The sequence below is a fragment of the Dermacentor albipictus genome, chromosome 1, assembly GCF_038994185.2.
Source record: "Dermacentor albipictus isolate Rhodes 1998 colony chromosome 1, USDA_Dalb.pri_finalv2, whole genome shotgun sequence".
NCBI classification, from domain to species: domain Eukaryota; kingdom Metazoa; phylum Arthropoda; class Arachnida; order Ixodida; family Ixodidae; genus Dermacentor; species Dermacentor albipictus.
Genome location: NC_091821.1, coordinates 55,064,233 through 55,087,807, shown reverse-complemented (window position 1 = coordinate 55,087,807; position 23,575 = coordinate 55,064,233). Strand labels below are relative to the sequence as shown.

The 23,575-nt window shown below is 49.9% G+C and overlaps 1 protein-coding gene across 5 annotated transcripts in view; it reads right to left on the bottom strand.

Annotated features, from left to right (window-relative positions):
* The window catches only part of LOC135899348 (protein FAM13B), a 167,309-nt gene that overhangs the window by 42,528 nt on the left and 101,206 nt on the right, over positions 1–23,575 (bottom strand). For 4 of the 5 annotated variants that reach the window (XM_065428592.1, XM_065428594.1, XM_070521109.1 and 1 more), the window contains exon 1: positions 14,092–14,319. The exons of the other annotated variant lie outside the window; for it this stretch is intronic. The gene's annotated coding sequence lies outside the window, so the exon portion shown is untranslated. Of the gene's footprint in view, positions 1–14,091; positions 14,320–23,575 lie in introns of those variants that run through there. 5 annotated transcript variants of the gene reach the window in all.

The window sequence follows — 23,575 nt, the reverse complement described above, 5'->3', positions numbered from 1 at the left end:
TTTTTCGGCGTCCAATAACAGAAACGAACTTAGCGATTTCTAACAAACCCATACGGGTGCAGTGCGGCGGCACAGATGTCAAAATGCGGAACACATTAGAACGCTCGCCGTGAACAATAGCGTGACGGCAAGCTTATCGCAGTACATAAGCAGGAGAGAAAACAGCTGCGTTATCGATGGGGCAGACACGTATAGTTCATACACCCGAAGAACATGCGTACGAGGAGTGCCGAAACAGCGACGAGAATGTAGACGGCGCCGGCGTGAAACGACCACCGACGAAGAACGTTCCCGCAACAATCGCGGGCCCGGGCACCTCCGAACGAGCAACGACGCCAGACTCGCAACGCAAAACTCCACTCTGTGAAGAAGGAATGGCAGCGAAAGCACTTTGTTTTTCGTTTGTGAGCTTTGACTGTCGTCAGCTTTCGCTGCCATTCCAGCTGAACTGAGCGGAATAGACGCCATTTTTTTTTCATGTTTCTCTGCAATTTTCTCATTGACACTTTTAATCTAACTATAAATAACATTTGAGATGTAATTAAGAATGTGTAATTAGGCGGAATGCAAGAAATTATCTGAGTATCTCTAAACGACAGCAAACAACATTACCTCGACTCTGTCCATTTGCACATTTTTAAAGTTTGTCTCAAGTTACGTGGGACATCCGGGTACACCCCACTAATCACATTTATTTCACTGAATAACAACATGTAATGCGCGACTCCACTCCTTCCGGACATGGAGCACTCCATACGTCGTCCGGCGCTGGATTTAAATTAATGCAGAAGCTTTATCTCCCGAGAGTGTGCAAACATATGTGGCAAGAGCATGAGCAGACAAACACGCGAACGCAAATATCTGCGCGTACACCAAGGCGTGCGAGAGCGCCGCTGGAGAAGCCACATACTCCGCAGAGCCGCCGCGCTTCGACACAGCTCGCTCGCTGCTTCCGTATGTGCATACTGATATGCACGGGGAGGTGTTCGCCGTATGGTGCCGCTCGAGCGGGTCGCGCACTAGCGGTAAACGAGGTTACAGTTCCATGCGCCAGGACTCGCTGTGGCAGACGAGCGAAAAAGGAGGACTTCGTCGACGCAGGAATCGAGCGACTGAACGCAACACAAGCATATATTACAGGTTACGTGGAGAGGAACAAGAGAAAGCGCTCGGACCTCTCAAATGCAGCCGTTCACACCACCTGGCCGTGGGAGCACAACACTTCCGCAGAGACGAAATCGCAAAAAGGACAGCGTGTAAGCGCTCGCGACGTGCTTATATACAGGTATGTATGGTACGCGTAAAGGGTTGGCGACGGGCTGTCGAAAGACGTAGAATAACTTGGCAGATATACAACCCACACTGTCGACAAAGGATGCCCGCAATTAAATGTGTCACAATATTTACGCTGACGAACAAGGTGGAGACCGGCTCGCTGTTATCGCCGCCATCTCGATGGCTTTCAAAAAATTTTGACGTCTCGCAGGTGGCTAGAATGCCAGCACCAGCACCCTACCGGAGCTGGCGCAACAAAGTAAGACAGTCACGTAGCCGTTCCAAAAGTGCTTTTTCAAAAACGCGAATCAGTGCTACTTTCATCGCTCATAAGCTCATCGGCACAAGCTTATTTAATGGACATTGGTACGCAGGCACGTACCCAGGGGGGGGGGGGGGAGGGGGCGTGCCCGCGCCACTACTCCTTACACACATTGCTAAAGCGCCGCCAACTCAATCTTGAGACTCGACAACTATTATGCGCTCAACATGTTGCTGCCTTTTTCACTCCCGTTTGGATCGCGGTAGTTATCGGCATCTCCTGGGGTGTGAAGGCCAGTTTTCTCATCGATTCGGTGCCGGCGCGATTAACTGGAGATGCGTTCAGTTGTCACCATCTGTTGCAACGGTCACGCGCATCGCTGTTGCTTCGTTAGTTCAACTTTTGTTTAGGCTGTTAAACCCATAAGGAATATTAATGTGACCTGTTACCGCGTCTGGTTTTTCCGTAAGTGTACAGCATTTTTCTTGCGAAATTCGCAACTGGAAACAAGAGTCGCAAGGAGTTGAGAAATTAAGCGATCTACTAAGAGAGAGAGCCGAGGCAACAGCCAAACTGGAAGGAAAAACGAAAATTAACAAATTGAACCGTTGCTTGTGAAACTATTTATGGATGAACATCTTTTTATTTAAAAAGAAATAGAGAAAACGCGACCAGAAGTGGAGAATGATTCTATGTGTCTTGAATGACGCTTCTACAGTTAGCAGTCTAACCACCTGACGCAGCCACTTCTCAGCTATGCTTTTGCGGGTGTTTTTCTCACCTTCCGCGGTAGGCGCAGTACGCCTAGAACCGCAGCGTCCTGCGCTCTATGCAGTTGTACGGCAGTGGCAGCCACGCATCGTTACGCAACTTCCCAAATAACAATACGAGTCGGCTTTGGCACTTGGTTGAGCAGTAAACGAGGGGCCCAAAAAAACTGCGATTTTTCCGCAAATATATATTTATCTGTATTTATTCCAGAGCTAATTAAAAAAAAAACACTACCAGAAATCTGTTCTTGGCACTGCTCTTCGTGCGCGAGTCCATTTGATGTGGTTCCTTGTTTACCAAAGAAAGGAGAGGTCCATTTCACAGGCGTATACCTGTGAGATACACCTTATTTCCTTTCTCTTCTGCGGGTTTACGCGTTTTTATGGCGAACGGCGGGCATTATTCACATTTACACTAGTAAAGGTACTCCCCTCCTCATTTGCACAGAAAATTTACCTTGGGTCGCCCCCCCCCCCCCCCGGAAAAAAATTCTGGGTACGTACCTGTTGGTACGACAACACATCGGCATAATGTCAACGATCTACAACAAGCTGCAAGAGTGAGTGCGCTTTTTCTTTATGTTTTCATCATTCCTTGTACAACCTGTATAGCCTTTGTGTTGAAGATTCACATATCCGACAGGCGTTCCCTGACTCCAGACAATACCTATTCATTCGAAATTGTAACTGTTACGAAAGTTTCGCAGCTACTAACACAGACACTCGATCAAGTACTTGATTGAACGGTCGCGCTGGGCCTGATGCTGAATTGCCAGGTCGTCAAGCAGCACACGCTACTACCAAGTCTGGCAGCTCCCACCCGATGATGACTCATTTGATCGACATGCAAGCACAACTTCCTGCAGTAAGCGGTCGTCAGTGCCATTAGCTTTTCAATAAACAAAGGCACGCGGTTTCAAAGCTTGCAAACTGAAAATATGAGTACGCGGTGCCCACTGAGAAAAATACAAATACTAGGCTGAACGGCGCGCATTCCCAGATCGTTCTTTTTTTTTTTTACATTCCCGCTAGCTGCGCATGTTTGCACCCTCTTACGTCAGTTTCACAACCCCGTGCCGTAGGTACAAGTTAGCGATGTAACCTAAACGGCGGCGCATTCGAATGGGACCAAGACGCTCTGAAGGAGCGTGGGATCCTGGCAATTAGCTCTGAATCATCAAAGCCGGGCGTCGTGTAAACTGTTACGCTCTCCATACTTTTCGCCCACTTTTGATTCCCTTAAAGGGCCCCTGACCAGACCCCATAGCAAATTTTGGTTATACGCTGGAAGTTATTACGTGTAATCTAGGAAACGTTCTGCCAAAAAAAAAATGCCAAGAGAGAAATATTTCAGTGCCGTGACCCCACGATTTCAGCAGGCGAGCTTCACCGCAAACATAGACGCTCTCTCCACTTACCCCGTCCAGCGTGCGCAAGCGAAATTCCTTCCCTGCGTTCTCCCATACCGGACCTGGAGGATCGCGGACGCACACGTCACGGGCCCCGCCTTCATTTTTTTTTTTCTCTCCTCGCCTTTTTTTTTTTTTGCGCTGCGCACTTTCGCTGACGGCGTTGCGCGCGAGCTGTTGTGATCGCCTCGTTTCGCGCACCGCAGGATTTTGCGCGCTGTGCGCAAGGACACAGTACTAGCGGGATAGTTCAGTGCTACACTAATACTGAGGCAGAACAAGCGGATCGCAGATCATGATCACGCGCTGGAACACAGTAGAAAATGGCATAGTTTCGATACCTGCGCACGTGACCTGCACGCCCGTGGGAACAAGCAGAACGAAGCCGAAGTACATCTCTCTTGCTTCGGTGCGAAGTAAAACAAAAAACACGCAGACATTCCGTTTGTGTGATTTATCCTTTAAATTTCAGATCGTCAATTCAAGCAACAGATCACAAAAATAACAGGTGTTGCCTGGAAAAATAATTCTCGAAGTCACGTGTCACCACGAGCGACGTCACACTGCGGACACGAGTACGTAGGCGCAGGGACACGAGTACGTCACCGTCCAGCTTCGGGCGCGGTCGCCGCGAGGGAAAGGGGAAACGGCGTTCGGATTGAAATTTCAGGCCTTTCCGCTGCGCGTAGCGATGCAATTCTTGGCAAACACGATTGTTTGCGCGCATTGTATGCTCTGCGCTTGTCAGCAGAAAACGGCGACACCTGATGAGGGGCCCTCTTTAAGCGGCGACTAATTTTCATCAAACGGGACATCAAAACAATAGTAGGTACGTACAAATACTCTGAATAGCGAAACGAAAAAAGCTTGCTATTCGAATCGATCAGTTGATATTTGAGTCCTCGAATCTAACCGCATTCATAATTTCGAATAGTTTTCTTTCTTTTATTTTTTTCTGAATAGTTCTCGAATAACGCGCTCCTGTCGATGATTGAGAAACGTATCTGAAATAAACTGCCGTTATTTCCCCGCCATATCGCGAATCAGTGTTCCAGAGGTACAGAGCCGGCCAGCGCAATTGTTAAAAAAAGAAATAATAATAAAATCCCGGGGTTTTACAAGCCCAAACCAGGACATGTTTAGGAGCCACGTCGTACAGTGTGGACTCCAGATTAATTTTTGACCTCCTGGAGGGGTTCTCTTTAGCATGCAGCCAATGCATGGCACACGAGCGTTCTTTCGTTTGGCCCCCACCGAAATGCAGCCCCCGCGGCCAGGAGTCGAACCCGCGACCTCGTGCTTGGCAGCGCAACGCCACAGCCGCTAAGCCACCGCAGCATGTTCCCAATGCTGAAGTTAACTACCCGATATGTTTTCATCGTACTAGGAAATTATTCGAAAACAATTCGATTCCGGTGTCGTCGCTCCTCCATTCGGTGTCATCACCCTTTTTGGCTCGCATTCGCTTCGGCGCCACAACTATCAAATTCAGTTTCCAAAATTGCCATCCACACCCCTACACAAGAGCCAAAATGCGAAGGACACCGCACATACAGTACTGAATGGCACCTGCGCCTTCCGCGAGACAAAATATGATACCCCTTCTGCGCGATCAGACGGAGCATGAATGTCCAGCGAGTGCGAACATCCACTATTTGACGTTCCTTCTCGCTGGACATTCAGGCTGCAAACGTTTATGCACGCGTGGGTGTATCCATGCCTGCGTCCGTGCGATCGTGCGCCCGAAGGACTGGCAGGTACAGGTAAAGGGGCTTTAGGTACAGGTAGCCATAAAGCAGGGACGACGTCACAAGCACACTTTCCAGCGACCACGACGTGGCGCACAAAGGGTTCGGCCACAGTGTACTGAGCATGCCCTTCTCAGAAACCGTCCTTCGCCCCGAGCGCCGGGGTCGTCGCGTCAGACACGTTGTGCGGTTCCGAGCAGTCTATTACGGGCGGAGGGGGGCAAAGACACGTAAACACGCGGACGAAACGGGGTCGAGGCCTTTCGCACCGTGATACGCCTGCCTCATATGCAATTCTTCTCACTTTCGCCCCCCCCCCCCCCCCCCCCGGCGGCGGGGGAAAGACGCCCATTCCACTTCTGTATACACTCGAAGCTCTCGCGAAAATCGGCTTAGCGGGGAAACGAGTCGGCGCACTGCAGGTAGCGCCGCGACCATACAAAAGAGAACAAGGCACGTGCACATTTACGCCATCATCTTTCCGACCCGGCGGTAACGCCGAGCGGAAGTGCCTAGAGGGGCAGTTTCTTTTGCAAAGAGCTATCAGAGGAAGAAGTCCGATGCAGCCCTGTATAGAGGCTTTCTTATTCCCGAAAGAGATAATTATACATGCACTTTCTGGCGGGATGACTACGCTGCTTTTGTCCATCTACAGCGGCTCGCATGACTAGAGGCCACAGCGGTTGTGGGCAAACGCGGCGCTGCAGACGACGGCAGCCTCGGAATACGCCACGCGTCGCTCAGACACAGGCGCTGGTATCGTTCTCGGTGGTTTCACGTAAACAGGGCAAATAATAAGCGTTATTATTATTACTGGACAAAATGATTCTCAAAAAGAAGAAAGTTTCCAAAATGGAAAACGTTGGTTCCGGCTTCGCAATTTCCTCATGCTCACTGCAAAGGTTGCTCTATTCAAGTTGATGCGACCTACGTCCAACCAGCAGCACCATTTTTATAACGACAAAAGATAACCCTTCTGGCATGAAAGTGTATCATCAAACTTAGACTTGGGATGGACGAGTTGGGCGCTGTGAACGTGCTTCAGGATGAAGTTCCGTTACTTCTGGAGGATTCGGTTAAACATAACTGACGCAGCTTTTGAAGTGCGCATGTCGTGAGCAGAATAGCGACCATGCTTCCGAGTTGCTGGCGTTTTTGTAACACTTGCGTTTAGATAAGCTCCAGGAGCCGCAAGAGGACAGTTTCAGTGTTCAGTTATGGTATCGTGGCGCGCAGCAGAGGAATGCGTCTAGGCACGGCTGAGGCCTGCCAGCTGGCGACTACGGAGCAGTTCTCTCTCTTTGCAAATTATCGCGCAACACAGTATCGAAGTGTTTAACGGGAAGCATCTGATCTGTCCTAGAGTCTCCGGCGGCACGATTCACTGCTTCGAGCTGCTGAGGCGCAGCTTTACTGGCTAAAGACCCTTGGGCCCGCAGACACAGTGTGCGATTGTTTTCCGGTAGATGCAGAAAAGTGATCCACGATGGCCTTTTACGCAGTGTCCGTATAGTGATACGGACACACTGCACACGAATGCACTGTAAGCACATGTTTGCTCGTCGAATAATGGTTGCGTCTTCTCTGCTTGTTGTTATGGCAGACCATACAAGCGTGTAATTTCTTTCTGTCTTGCTTTCTCTCTCCACCAATTATGACAAAGAAGTCCGACACGGCTGTGGACTACACGAAGGACGCGGACAAGAAGACGCAGCAGCGTATGCTTAGCCAGTCACACCAGGAGCAGCGTCTAGCCCGAGCCCCACTTCAGTAGCGCTGGCGATCCGGCTGCGGAGCTCGGCGCACTTCTTCTTCCTTACAATATATATGTGTGCGTGCCGCCTGCATGAAGCACAGGGGCGGGCGGCCGCGCAGAGGATCATGCGTCAAGTGCGTTAGGTCAGGTGGTCGAACTGGACGGTAGCCAAGGCATGTAATTTTGATACCGAAGTCTTTTAGTATTTGTGTGGTTTTATGTCGCTATTTTCCCTCCAAGTACGAGTCGTATTCTTCAAGTGACCGTGGAAGAGAAAGGCGACACGGAAGCGTGTGCACACGCGCGTTTTTTCAATCACGAGGAACTTGCGTATCAAGTTATGGCGTTCCCCGAATGCTGCTTGAAAATGTGCGAGGGGCGTAGGACTAGCGCGACGGCTGCTGTTCGAAGTCATGAGACGGGGCAAAGGCGTGCCGACAGCGAGTAAACAGATTGACCGGTAGTCAAGCGAAGCGTGCTCACAACCGACCCTGCCGAGAAGTCTGCGTCGGGCACCCGGTTCCAACGGCCTCTGGCCGCCTTCAGGAGTGTCAGCGGACAGAGCGCGTCGAAGGCTTCCTTCCAGTCGATCACGGCGCACGGCTGCCGCTGTTGCGCCCAGAACGTGGTGGAAAGTGACGCCAACTAAAGACGCCTCGATGGCACAAGCACAGCTAATGACGCGCTTCGCCCGACTCCCAACAGTGCGTCTTTTAGTATTTTCCACTAAGGCAAGCCACTGTCCGTAACTGTGCCGAGCAGTTTGCAGTGAATTGGACTCATTGCTGAATTTCTACGGGTCAAACTAAGCCGCAACACGTCATCACACACCAGTGACAACCCAGCAACGCTTCGGCCTTTCTCTGTCCGTGTTGTACGGCTCACGTGCCGAAGGTTTGCTCGGAACCACCACATCATTGTCTCTTAAAGGAATACTAAAACGAAGACTATGTGGAGCTGTTTTAGAGAACTGCCTCCTCTACAATACCATTCTTAGTTCGAGAGGAGGCTTGACAGGCCAGAAAGAAACGCAAACCCGAATGCCAGTTGACGATGAAAGTCCCCGCACCAGCTCGTCGTGACGTCCTATATTTTAAAGCGTCTGCGTTATCGATAAAGATACACCACATTGTATTCGAAAAGAGCCACAGACAGACATTAGCACGTGTTTCTGCATATTTTACTGCGCCACATCAGCCGAAATGCGAGAAAAGACGGCGCAATAAATGACGTCACACAGACGCACAGGCGCAGGCGTTCCGGCGCGAAATTCGAAACATGCGAGGTTTTGCCTCCATTTTCTCTTCTAGTAACGGCAAACACCCACCGTAAAATTAACGAACATAAAGTTTGGAATTAATTATCCGTCAGTCTAAACTGATTTAGTGTTTATCTTTAGTGTCTCTTTAAAAGCATATAACCTGGTCATGGAAATAACTCACGGAAAGCAATTCCGACGCTTTACTATAAAGAGTCAAGTGAAAGTAGTCCTATACACACTCCCCATAAGTCGTGAAATGAGCTAAGAAAATGTCGCTAGAAAGCCAACTTAGAAGTCTGCTTTATCTGTGGCTACTTGATGATAAACATCTCTCTCTCTCTCTTTTGCTATGCCTGCACGTATATGAATTATATCCTGTAAGCAGTACACTCTGCGAGGCAGCGCGTCCTGTAAGCAGATCACGCGAGGGTCTCGTCGTCACGATCGCATGCCTTATTATGACGCCGAGATGATGATGGCGCGCGCGGTGAACGCCATCAAAGCAAGGACCGGAACACGACGAGACGAACGTGGGCCACACGACACGCTTTACGCGCGTTTTACCTCTATGGAGATGGAACCGGAGTCCATCCGGCGCATGGTCCGGCAGCGCCCCGTGGTCCCACTACACATACTACGAGCGGGTTATTTTCCAATACCACGCGGGGCCGCCACCGTACGAACCGGGGTCGGCGAAACAGAGGTTCGGTGCGTCATCGTCCTTCATCCTGCCCGTATACGTCGTGCACTCAAGACCACGCGGCGGCATCATAGCGCATGCGCGCAACACAATGGAAGAATATTGAAACCGGAGTTGCGCCGCCTCGTCACCATCCGGCGGCGTCCCACGGACAGACACATTATACCTCGAACCAGAGTGCGGGTTTCAAGACCAGGCGCCGACATCGCGGTGAGAATCGATGCCTGTGAAACTGGAACCGAGCCTCACCGTCATCCGGTAGCCGCTCACGCGTTCAAGACCACGCGGCGATACCAGACGCCGTGTCGGCATGGGGTTGCGTCTCGCCATCATCCGGTAGGAGTCTCGGTGGCCATGTATACCATACGCCCAACTGGCGCGCGCTGCTTTTCAAGAGCGTAATCATGCGCTATCGGCCACCGCACGAAACGAGATAGCAGCGTGTGTGCACCTGCCAGTACGCGTCCATTCTGGACAAGAATAAGGCGAACAATAAAAAGCCGGATGGGTCGCCCGCGCAACCTCTCGGCATGCACCAGATAATACGAGCTATTCTCAAGAGACCACTCTTTTTTGGAGGTAACTGGACTCTAATCTGGCCTTCGAGAGGTAACAAAATAAAAAAAAGAAAGAAAAGGGGGGGGGGGCATAGCTCGACTAGTCGCCTGCCTTTGATAACGACCTCAGGTGCACATGGTCGCTACTGACTCGAGACAAATTCGCCCTTTGTCGAAAGGCCCCGTTCTTTGGCTTCCCTGTGCTATCTTCTGGATGCCGCGTTATCTGGCACGCTAAGGGGCGCGGCCCTTATCAGCTATAGATAGAGACCTAAGCACGCACCGTAAGCGTTGCGCTCAACGGGAACGCGGTTCCGTTACACACGCGCTCACTTCGTAATCTGGACAAGTGTTCCGACTCTTCAGTCCCATGCTTCCCAGTTTGCTTCCTCTTGCGATGACACCGTTACCGTGTGATCCGGAACGCTCACCTTTACCCACCAATTGACCCGCGCGACAGCCTTATGGCGGACAGAAGGAATGGTGAAGTGGCGCTTCCCTGAGGGTAGGTCGCAGCCGATGGCTTTCAGTTTCAATCAGCACGAAGGGAACAAATTCAATACCACAACTGCATCTCGTGCGCTCGAGCAATAATTACAAAGTTACAGTAATTCAGTTTAAGAGCCTTTGCGCGATTATTGCGCAATTTCGAATTTTGTTCTGAAATTCCCTATGTTCGCTGAAACACGCCGTATTCGCTGGTCAAGAGCAACGCCTTTGCTGTATAAGTCTTCTTGCATTATTCTCTGAAGGTCCTATACCCCTATTTCGCGTGCTCGTGCAACACACACACACACACACACACACACACACACACACACACACACACACATATATATATATATATATATATATATATATATATATATATATATATATATATATATATATATATATATATATATATATATATATATATATATATATATATCGTTCTTTAATGTATTGGAACCCGCCGTGGTTGCTCAGTGGCTATGGTGTTAGGCTGCTGAGCACGAGGTCGCGGGATCGAATCCCGGCCACGGCGGCCGCATTTCGATGGGGGCGAAATGCGAAAACACCCGTGTACTTAGATTTAGGTGCACGTTAAAGAACCCCAGGTGGTCAAAATTTCCGGAGTCCCCCACTACGGCGTGCCTCATAATCAGAAAGTGGTTTTGGCACGTAAAACCCCATAAAAAAAAAATGTATTGAACTTCGATATATTGCAGTAAGCCAGCCATGTTGATCTCTTAAACGGTGCTACTGCGATCGGGAAAATGCCTGTTCTGTGCTAGTGTTCCGAGCGGACATCGTCCTTCGTCAGATGTTGCAAAACACTTGCACTCGTACCTTGTGAACCAGAGTAGACAAATAAAAGTGCGCGGTCTGCCTAGACCTGAGTCTACGATGATCCCACACGTTCCGCTCTACACCATACATACCACCGCAAGAGGCGATGTGGACATCGCATGCAAACCACGGTACGGGGGAAGCGTCGGAACAGCTCTGCCAACATAACCCATAAATAACGGCCCGACAAGTGGGCGGTCAGACGCGGGTTATGTTAACACAGCTCGCACGTATACGCTGAACTCCTCGACAGTATGCGAACGCGCACGCCGCGTTAAGCGAGAGCTCGCGTATCGGCGTGCAGCGCAACGATAAGGCTGCCGTTGCTACAATACGCTTATTGAGAGCGGCGCAGGGCCGCCGTGCACGGCCGCCCCGCGCAACGTGTGCAGAGCGACGAGTCTGCAACGCCTCGTTTCGATTCCGCCTGTTTACCTAGCGATCTTGTAAACAAGGTCACATGTTTAAACGTGTGCACGGGATTCGCCTGCAGTAGGCCGGAGGAGTGTTCAACGCGATCCTCTCAACATATGAAAGAAGAGAAAAAAAGCGAGCTTCCCCGAAGCGTGTGCGCGATCATGCAGGTTCATTGTTTATTCACTTCGACCGTGGACAGAAGCCGCGGGTGGCATCCGTCGAAGGTGAGTGACGTACGGGAGGCAGTAAAACAGATGATGGCGATGCTTGTCTGTACTGCAGGAAGTCTAGGATCGTTTGAACTGCACCGGACATTCATTCGGGAAGTATCGGCGCTATCAGGTGCGGCCTCTCACACCACTCACGTCTCTCCACGATTGGCCGACAACCGCATGCTGCGCGCGATGAACACAAGATCGTCAACAGAAACCCTTACGGAACCTGCCGTCCCAATAACTGCGCAGGAAGCTTGCACTCCGCGACACTGTTCTTTGTTTTCCTTAGGCCAAGCATGAAATCAACCGGTGCCTTTCAGACACTTTGAAAAGCCATCCTTTAGGCACCTTGAAAAGCCATGGTCACCTATATAGATTCGCAACAACAACACGTACTGAGTCTATTCCAGCCTCTCGATAAGCACAGCGCAAGTTAATTTAGATTCGTTCCTCTCTGCTACATCGTGAATGCTAAGACGTCCTTCAGTCGGCAGCACTGCGGGGGAGACAAAAACACGTAGTCGATTTCACCCGACCGCAAAAGTCATGGCGCATCTGTCTGATCCCGATGAAAGCCTTGAATTCCATATTTAGCCTTGCGAAACACAGTAACATTCGTTTACACACATAGGTTCGAAGAAAGCCTTTGTAAGTGCGCGCGCAGTCAAAGCAGCTTTTAACTTATAGAGCGGTAGGCGCCCGTTCCTGCGGCGAGCGTCGGCGTCCCTCGTAAACGAGCAAAAGAGCGCAGCGAAGGATGAAAGACGGCGACAGCGAAGCGCAAGGAGGAAAGCGGAGGATGAGGGTATGGCGAAAAGGTGAGAAGCGTAGTTCCGCGCAAGACGGAATCCGCGGCGATGACGGCTAGAGACCACACGTACGCTTGTCTGCGCCAGCCAATATATATAGCGAAATGAAAACACGTATAGAGCTGCGCTCAAATTTCCCATAAAGGAGTATCGTAATTGTCGGTGACTTTTTTTTTTCAGATTGTTGCAAAACAAGCGGACTGCGATCAGGGTCTTCTTGCATGACGTCGGGAGAAATAATTTCCTAGCGACTGGAGCACCCAGTTCGCGAGCAGATGCGCCTGCGTTAACGAAGACAGCGGGGGACAGGTCTATTTCAGGCTCTGCGTGCATAGATGGTCTGGTATTGAGTCAAGAAGCTTTTTTCGTGCCCGTGCCTTATGCTCAACACTGTCTTGCCTTACTACACAAAGATCGGCTGCAAATAACAGTAGATATTGCCGAGTAAAATAAATTAATAAAAATAATGAGGGGGAGGGTGATCCGGGCCTCTCAACGCGGCCGGCAGTGAGGCGCCAAGACAGGCTTTGTTCCCTCGTCGGCGCAAGCTGCAGCAATGCAGCACCTCGCGCTGATTGATGGGTGCCGCCGCTGGCCAGAGGAAAGCAGCTGCGAGCGTGAGAGCAGACGATCTACGGCCACGAAAAGGATGGAGGGAGAGCAGCGGGCAGTGGTGCTACCGCGCAATATGCCCACGGCTGCAAGCAATGCCACCGTCGCTATACCAGTACTTCAGTTATTTTATTGTCGCTTCGCGTATAATAAATTCGCCGCTACAAATGGCGCCAGCCGAAAACCTTCATCGGCAGGCTCGAAGATTTACGCTGGCAAGAGTAGTTTACACACTTAGGTGCATCAGCGCGCCGCCCGTGTGTGTCAGCATAAAACGGTTTGTCTGAAGGTTTCTGCGGCGAGCTGCTAAGGCAATCTTTATAAAACGTTGATACAAGCTAAACATTGTAGCGCAACGCAGCCGGCTGCTGCGTTGGTGATGTAAACTGTACTGAAAATTGCGACAAACAGGACGACATAGCAGGCACCTATTACAAAGATGTAACAAAAGAATAAAGTAGAACGCAGCCAGTAACCCGCAATAAAAGCGCCAAGTTACGCCGCTCTGGGAGGAACCAGATTCTGAAAACATCAACGTCGAACATCCGACGTATATTGAGCCTGCCACGAGAAAGAAATTAAGAAAAAAAAGAAAGTCATACACACAATTCGGATATAGTTAAACGTTCGTAAATACCAACACAAGAGTGGCGAAGGAAAGAACACTACGTTAGCCCTGATGCGGAGTCTTGATGCGCCGATGACAGAGCGCATGAGATGCCCCCGGCAACAAGCGAGATCAAACTCTAAACATGCGTATTATGCTCTGTTTCAGGCTTGACAAAACCTCCCGGTACATAGCAGCGGTGACAGTTCGGTAAGCTCTGCGAGAAGACAAAAGCGCTGAACGGGGACGAAGATCAGCGCAAATATCGGCAGGGTCTTTTGACGAAAAAAAGAAGGAGTCCCCCTTCCCCAATGCTGTCAGCGGTTACAAGAGAGAGACGATCAATGAAGCATCAGCTCACCTCGATGCCAGTCGACTGACCGCCACGGAGTTCCCGACTCGACTGAGAAGCGGTGACAGAGGAGCGCCGGAAAAACGGCGCCGGTCCGAGAACGCCGGCCGGCAACTGCTGCGCCGGCTTGTGTAGCACGGAGAGGGAAAAGCGACGAGCGCGAGTAAACGCCGTTCGCGCGCGGAACAGACTGCGGCCAACTGACGCCGGCGGAGGACGAGCGCTCACTGCTCGCCAGACACCGCGCCAAGGACGGCCAAGGAAAGCAACCACAGCGCATGCGCGCACGTGCGCGCTCGCCTGATGCGCCGCCGACCCCGCCTCCTCCTGCCTTCTCGCTCGCGACGCCGGCGGTGAGCGTTCGATTCCGTGCGCACGACAACAGGGCCGCCCGGCATTCCTTGCCTCGGGGAGCCGGCGACAAACAGCTGCCGCTCTCTCTGCAGTGATCCGAGTGCAGCCACAGGCGAAATGCCGCGTGATCTGCTGCCTTCGTCGCCGCGGCCAGACGATGACCGAGCGACGCCCGCTTACATCGATCGAAGGGTGCTGTGCCCTCTGCAGCAAGACATGGGCAATTGACATCGTAGACCTATGTAGGGTTATCTCAAGAGCAAAGCAATTCTGCCAAGCTCAACGTTGTCTCCTGAGGCTGACGTCGAACATCCAGCGCTAGCGAACTTCCAATTCGCGTGAACCCCGAAAGTTCGGACGTAAAATGCTATCAAAATTTCAACTTAGCTGCGATTTGCAGGGCGCTGATCATAAATGTGTTCGCTTGTCTCAATACCTCCACAGACGTAATGACAGTCTTGTCGCCCCTTGTGTAGGCTTTGTTAGGAACCAGCCAAAACTGGGCAATACAACTTTTAGGCCTTTAGCTTATACCCTAACCGATCTAGCTCACTTCGCTCGCTAGGCTTACAATATTTTTCACCCACTAACGATCTGACCTGAACCTCCTCATCAGATTGTGAATTTTCGCGACAGTCCCTGGCATCCGTTCTAGCTCACCTTGACTCTAGACCATTGTCCCTCGACACGATTTTCACATGCCGCCGACAGAAGACATCGCAGGTGAAGGCGACGAATGGACTACGGCTTTTGAGAGACGGGATTGGACAAGCGGCTGTGACAGTGATATCACATACCATGCCAGATTGATGGACTCTAACGGACGATGTGTGTGTGCTGTGCTATGTGCTCTCTCTCCCCCTTCCCCATCTTTCATCACCCCCATCCCTCTCCCATGCGTAGGGTAACAAACCGGTTAAGCTAAACTGGTTAACCTCCCTGCATTTCCTTCTCCACTTTTTCCTTACTTCCTTCCTTCGCATACATGCCGCACACCTGTATACAGATATAGGACGCGTTCGTTAAAACACACTGCGTCTCATGTGAGAGAGATGCAACGAGGCGCCTCACGTTCTACCGCTGCACAGGTTCCATATCATCGTTAATCGGCATGGAATTCATGATTGGCTGCAACAACCCGTCAATACGATTTTCACATGGCCACGCACCGCAAACAACTACGTAGAAAGATTTGCAGTCCTTATTTTACATGAAGAAGCCCGAAAGTTAGGTATTCCTCCGAATTCCTCTTAGTATCCATATTACAGGCTCTGCCTCGAATATAGTACCTCTTCCCTGAAACAACAATAGAATGGGCTAACCATAACAATTTCATAAGGAGGATAACTCGTCGATGTAATTGCATACAGCATGTAGAGCATTTTTTACCAATTCAAATACCTTTTTTTCCCGGTTTCGTAAGCGTTCGGAAAAAAATGCTGAAAATTCATTAGTACGAAGGACCGTCTTGCGAGTAAGTTCGAGAGGTGAATATATATATATTCACCTTCGAGAGGTGGCGCCACGCAGCGTGGCGCCACCTCTCGAAGCGGCACAAAACCCGCGCCGCGGAACTCACGGACCGCTGGCGTTCAACACAGGCAACCCTGTCACAACGCCAAAATATGACAATGAAGTATATGGTGCCCTGTATCTGCCTTTTGAACGTCGCTATTGGAAATGACAAATAATAATTTCGGCCCACTGGAAGCTACAGCTTGAGCGATATTGTGAACAAACATTAGGAAAACTCGGAAGTAATATTTTTGTAACTTGTTTGGGCAGTAACTAGCGTATGCAACACGGTCATGTACCAAGGGTTGGGGGACCAGAGGCCGTTCTAATTTTTGACTGGTTGCCCAGATGATCTCATTTTGTTCTCGCAACTTGCCCGGATAACGGCTCGGGCTTTTGGCTCAAGGTCACTTGAAGGTCGCCGACAACGAGAGCTAAAAGCATTTCGTGCTTTAAAAAAAAAGGAAGCTGCAACTCCTAATGCTTGAAGTCCGACTGAAACGCGATTCCGGAGATTCGTCATAAATTCATTCAAAAGCTAAAGTATGCGTAAGACTACAGTTTCTGGCGATCTGTAATCTGGTTTTAACCACTTGAGCTCATCTGCAGAAACACGATTTGTAATGCTATTTAACCACTGCCCTCTCTCCGGGTCTAGCATACAGTTCTGCATGAACAACAGCGTCCCATATAATGTGGCAAAACTACGCAGCTCAACTGGAGGCGGGGGGGGGGGGGTGAAAACGGTTCGATGTATCCCGGAATTCGGCATATTCCTCTATATATATATATATATATATATATATATATATATATATATATATATATATATATATATATATATATATATATATATGTGTGTGTGTGTGTGTGTGTGTGTGTGTGTGTGTGTGTGTGTGTGTGTGTGTGTGTGTGTGTGTGTGTGTGAAATTCGCCGCCAGGAGTGACCAAACGACAGGCTATAAATGAAAAATTATTTCAATAAATAAACCATCCAAGCTGGGGCTAAATAAGCGCCGCAGGCCGTACTTCACAGCCCTCGCTGTAAATATGAGAGACGCCTTTCAGTTACCACTCAGTTGAGCAGCGCAGAGAATCTGAGAACAAACACTGTAGCTGGAACCATACTGCTGCTATATATATATATATATAGAGAGAGAGAGAGAGTGAGATAGATATAACGTGTGTGTGAAGGGGAGGGGAGAGCCTAGCTGCCGATCATATAGCATTTCTGCGATTTGATATTGATAGGTTGACTTGACATTGGCCGTAAATATACAGGCAAGAAATATCGAAGTATAAGAGGACTTAAATCCCTTGGAGACTTAAAAGGCGCCAGAAGTATCCAGTTTGCAGTATAGCTAAACCTGGCACCCATCATTGTAAAGGTACATTGTCAAGAATGACGAAGAAATTGGTTACATGGAATATTAAGAATGCAGCGAACGCGATGTGACGTTCGCTCGCTGCGCTGCAGTAACGAAACCAGCGCCCAGAGATATCGGATGCGTAGGTAAACCAATCACGCGTTTGTGCGCCGTTTGCCATAGAAGAGTTATTTTGTCCTCGCTTGATTTCACACTGACTGACGGCAGTGGCCATTCACTGCTTACGTGCATTGATGAGAGTGGACGATGTATAGCGCCTGCGGGTCACAGAGGAAGACTGAGTTGTGGGGACAGGCAACTGTCCCTGCCTGCTGTGTCTTTGCGAGATATACTTCGAGCGTTTTCCGTTGCCCCCGGATAATTCAGGCGTCCACTGAAAGACAGTTACGGCGGTCGTGGCCTTTCTCTTTCTTTTTTTCCTTCCCTATCTGCAACATATTACTACTGCTACTACTATGAAATATAATTACAACAAATAAACAACTCAAAGGTTGTTCCGGGCCGACATCGACAAGCGAGTAAGATTTTTGAAAAAAAAAGAAAGGGAATAAAGTGTAGATTTCCTTCGGCGCAGGAAAAGTGGTTCCGGCAACCTTTGCAAGCAAATGCGGCTAAATACGCTGAGCGCTGCAAATCTGCAAACGGCGTTTGTAATAACGCGCCTTGCTGTTCCAAAAGGGTTCGGGCAGCATGAGAGAGAAAGGAATCGGCCATGGCCTAAAATGCCGCTTGTTCACCTCCTGGCCGAGTTTCTTTTCCTGGAGCAGAAAGCCGGGGTCGCGGCCGCGAACCGGCGACCGAATCGCGCGGCGGGGCATATTTTCGAGCACCCGCTGCGCATTTCGGAAGCTGCGCGCGCGTGGCGACGGCGGCTCAGCCATCCCCTCTCGAGCGGCCAGGGAGACACAGGCCGCTCAAAACTTGGCTCGGACGCAACGTAAACAAGGCGTTTCCGCTTTGCCTCGCCCCCCTCCCAGAGTTTAACCAAGACACAGAGAGAGAGAGAGATAGGACGGACAGGCAGACAGTAAGAGGGCGTGGTGGACTGTGGGAGTTCCACACCACAGCCGAACCGGCCACGTCACGCGTATTGATACGTGCCCTCTTTCTTTGTTTTTTTATGTAAGGTAGTATACCCCACCCCCTCCTCATCTGCTTCCGCTGGAGTTTCGCGCAGCGTGCTCGACCAGAAGATGGAGAGGAAGAGTGTGCGGCTGCGGCACCTGTCACCGTGCGGGACACGCGTTTCCGTTGAAGCACAGCACATGGCGTTTTCCTAAGCGGCGTTTTGTTTTACAAGAGCCGGGTTATTTTCGGCAGCTCTTCTCGCTGCTCATGCTGTTCGCGTAACATATTACATCGGAGCAACTCGGTGACAAACGTTTTGGGGACTATATGGCTCTATCTAATCAGCCCCGTGCATATTTAGCTTCCATTCAGTTTTACAAATTTCGTCAGCGACGCGTTAGACGCGTTTGGACGCCTGTGGTAGTTGCAGCACACTCGTAAACTTAAATCTGCAGGCCACTCGTAATGAAGGCCTCAAAAGAAAATCATAGTGTACTGCTTTTGAAAGAACACACCGAAAAGTTCGAAGGATTCGCCGAAAGGCATAATGACAAAAATAGAAAAGGCGGAAAGACAGGGAGGTTAATTAGCCAGTTCTCAGACCGGCTGGCTACCCTGCGCTGGGGAAAGGGTAAGCGAGTCGTTGGGAAGCTTGTTCTGCCACCATGACTGCATGCAACAATTAACCTCTGATGTGCAGCATACTCCCTAGATGACATACATGTTTGGCAGATAAGAATTGGCTCAGACTGTGGCCGGGTCCACTCGTGACTCAGCGGTGCTAATTTCATATCTGCACGACGAAAACGACATTGCCACTGGGTCAGCTAGCAAAACCGTCATGGCGTACGTGGATTGTAAGTGGCATCAAATCGGCTCCAGCGACACGCACAGCAACACTAAGATTTCAGTTCATACAAGACGACACCTCGCGTACTCAAGGCAGGGACATTAGAAGCCACCCCGCGAGTGACATTACTTTTGCCGGGCCCTGTTGCAGAGTTTGAATATAGGTGTAGAGCGTACAGAGCTCAGAAAAGAGCGGTACTGTCCCTATTAGCCCCGAGAAAGAGGAATGGCGCCCTCTCGCGAGTGACGTCACGGCCAGGACGCCGCTCGCTCCGGCTCGCTCGGCTGCCGCGCGCGCTCGTTCCCTTCGTGTATGCTTGGGGTATAGGTGGCTCGAGCCGTACGTATTGAAGAATAAGTCGGCTTCTTTCAGCTGCAATACCTTAACCACAGTTTCTTCTTCAAAAGCGTGTGAGTCGAGAAACTTTGCGACTTGGATATCGCAAGCTAAGTAGCGTTAAATGGGTCTACAAGTTTTTGCAATGCATATATGCGCCGTGTCTATCGGTAAATTTTGACTAAAAAAAGAATATCTGCAAATTCAACGCGCGAAGCTGTGTATGATGCTTCGCTAAACACTTAACATTCCTTTAGTATTTAGCTATGAGAGGTATTGCATTTTACGTGGAAGAAAAATTTGGTACTTGGCGTCAACATGTTATCCGATGTTAGAAAGACACTGGCCAGCGAAGCTGTCATCATGATTCCTATTACTCTGGTGTGTTGTTCTATTCAAATATGGCCATTCATTAATGCGTAAAAAAATAGTTAGGCGCGCATTTCTTATGAAAATGTTTGCTGCTACTTTCATCCCCCTCTGAAACAGGCCTCCAAAAAACGAATTGCTCATGGCTGCTAACACGACGGCGTGTCATGTAGAGTATTTACATAGTTAATTCATAAACACCATAGTAGCAATCACCTGAGAGAAAAGTTTCGTTGTTTAGATCAACAGCCACTCAATTGAAAGTGATGAAATGTATCATAGCAGCCCTCAGTAGCCTTTATCGACAATATGGCACACCCCTGATCACGTAACGGTAGCAATCGACTGTCCGTATGGCGAGGCACGCTATGTTCGCGAAACCCATCAGTTCACTTCAACTTCGAATTAAAACCATAAAGCATTTTTTACAGCGCCAACTGGAATGGCTAAAGTATTCTCGAGCTACTACTACGCAGCTTAGATTGCCTACAAAAGGAAAATTCAAGCACCTTTTGTCTCACCATGTCTCGATCCAGCGTTATTTAATTATACAAACGGATAACTATTCGCTTCGTCGGTACTTAAAAGAGAACCTTGCAGGCTAATTTAAGTTTGCTCCAATCCAATCGCAAACATTCATAAAGAAAGCACCACAAGCCTTGCATATACTTTCACTTGATTTCTGACCCTCCACAGGGGGAATTTCGATATCTTCAATATGTCCCATACTACTAGTCATTGACGCTTCGACTGCTTTCTGGCTGCAGCTATGCGGTCCAGCAGGCATACTTCACTAAAAAAATTGGGCCGAGCAGCCTGTGTCAGTTTGCCAAACAGATTCGTCATGTATATTCCTCAAGCAACAAGCACCAGTAAATTTCTCAAGTGAGTTTGATTTGATTTGATTTATTAATTTCCATTTACACACACACATGTACAGAGGAGTGGTAAATGGAGGTGGATGAGGGAAAAAAGCCGCACAGACGCGGCTTGAGGTAATCTCACCCTCTTAGGTACAATATGGCTGCATGGGGTAACACATCAAGCGCCATATAAATTACATTTATATAGTGGCCATAAAACATTGCAGTTATACAATATATGAAAGCACAGTGAAATATTTCCACGATAACAATGCAAAACACACTGCGGCATTGAAATAAATAAATGATATACACTTGGTAACATAGACAAAAAAAGAGGAACATAACATGCATTATTAATCATTAACAAACGCGCTCTAAAGAGGTGAGTTGAACGTGTAGCACGGAAAAGGGAATATATATTGGTACATTCCTATTTGTACTCTGTAAATAGCTGTAAGCCTTCATTAACTTTACTTCAAATTTCCGCCGCTTAAAAAAAAATAAACACGTGAAGAACCGCCTAATGTTGACAAGCAGTTAAAGAAGCAAGTGAGGCGTGTAGAATCTAAGCTCCAGTATTAGTTAAGTCACCGTGCTACTGCCGAGCGTTTCTGTGAGGAAATGCAAAAATTCGATTTTATACCATGAACTACTCGTCGTGAGCAAACCTGTTTTAGCGGAATAAAATCAACGTAACTGCTGTAGAAGTCATATATAGCCAGCTTTGTGACATACTTGTTGCACCGCGGCAGGTATGGTATCATAACTGGATTCCTATAGGCTATGCTTTTGCGATTGTCTATCCGCGTATGAAAAACCCGCAATGGGCTGGTCTGCGTCGCTTCGGCTGGCACTGTAGCGTTGCCTTCGAGAGCTGCATTGTTGTCTAAGAAATTAGCTCTTTGAATAAATGTTCGCAAAGGAAGACGTCATAAAAATATATTTGAGACGACCACCATAAGTATACAAGCAGAGAGCACAAGGGCGAACAAACGAAAACACCGCAGAAACCGCCCGTACAACGCAGGAACTGTAGCAGACGACAGGCGCGAGTCCGTGCCCTGACGTCACGCGAGCGGCGCTCGCAGCGCCGCTCGTGTTCGTTCTCGGGGCTAATAGACTCCAGCCGGTTTGGAGCGACGGAAGTGCCACAGTGGTTCCAGAACGCGGCGGTGGTTTCACGTAGTCGACTGTCCATCTCATCCGCTACTGATTGGCTGGAGCTGCATACGAGCGAAGAGGACACAGGACGGGGGCGCCTGCCTCATTTTCGTTCGTACAGCACCTCCGGCCAATCAGATAGCATCCAAAATGGACAGTCGACTAGGTGGACTCTTAGAGAATGCCTGCCCCAACCCCACGTCTCCTCTCGCGCGAAGTGGCTTCCACACCACCGACTTAACGTACAGCCTCCGTTAACCGGAAAGCGCTTTGAGAGACTTTTTGCTCCCCCCGCACAGGATGCTGGAAATTTACGGTTTGGGTGATTTGAAAGGGCTAGCTTAATTCGTCTCCTTGCTAAAGCACTCTATGTTCAATTCTTACAGCCCGCATTATCTTAACGTTAAGCCGCTAGATATGTCTTCAATGTTCGGGTTAAGTCTGACAGCGGCCGAACCACGGCCGCTCGATCAAAGCACTGTGTCGTGATGAATCGGCCGTGGCTGTAGTGCATACAATTAAGCGGGCTGTCGGGATCACATGGCGCAACTAAACGCTGATGCAAGGAGTCCGAACTCGCAATCCATCTTCTGACCACAAAACGCCCGCCCGCAGACAACGGACGAGAGAAAAAAAAAAAAAAGACGAAAGGAAACCTTGCTTACCGCAGTGCTCCGTGCCGTCTCGATCGAGATAAGGCCATAGGGTTTCAGCGCGGCCGTCGTGTTGCACACAGCGATCAGCTGCACGCGCGCAGCGGTGCGCACTCGGCACCCGTTCCTCTAAACGCGTAAACAGTGCACCCGGTGCGATGACAAAGAGCGAGGCGCAGCCAGCACAGCGGCCGCGTCAGCGGCAAAGCAGCGAGCGCCGAGTCGTCGAAGGCTTGTTTACTCCTCGAGCGCGCGCTCCCTTCGCGAAGCGCGAACGGAGGGGGGGTCCAAATTTAGAGCGAGGCCGCAGCTTCGGCCGGTCCATAACGCCCAAATACCGGCAGGCCTTATTCATGCGCGCCAGCGGAGACGGCCCCCGGAAGACCTTCTGCCGCCGGTCGCTCAACCGTGCGCACACCGCTCCTCGCGTACAATCACCCGCACAGGAAGGAAGAGCGCCGCAAGGAAGCCTGCCGACCCCATTCATGCGGCGACGTATCTCCACTCACGCTGCCCACGGGAACGGAGCAATTTCGTATCGTATTTTTTTTTCTTTTTTTTTAGTTCTCTTTCGGTAGGGAACCGAGGAGTCGGGGAACGTGCACGAAGGAGCTGGCGCTCTGCGAGCGATTCAGGTGCGTCCCCTTGCGACAGGCAAGAAGCCGCACTCGGCCAAAAATGCTTCCTGCTACAAAGACCGCGGCAACTTGCATTTCACCGAACCCGCTCGAAAGAAAGCCCACGGGGAAACTTGAGAAATCGATGATGCGCATATCTCGACGTCAACGACCGTCCCCGCGCAACAGAATGGCCGCCTGCCGTTTCGCAGGACTGCCCTTAATTCGGCACGCGTAAGACACATTCGAGACGTCGGTTTTGAAATGACGGAAGCCCTGCGACGCCAAAGGCAACGCGGCGTACGCCTGTGTTCTT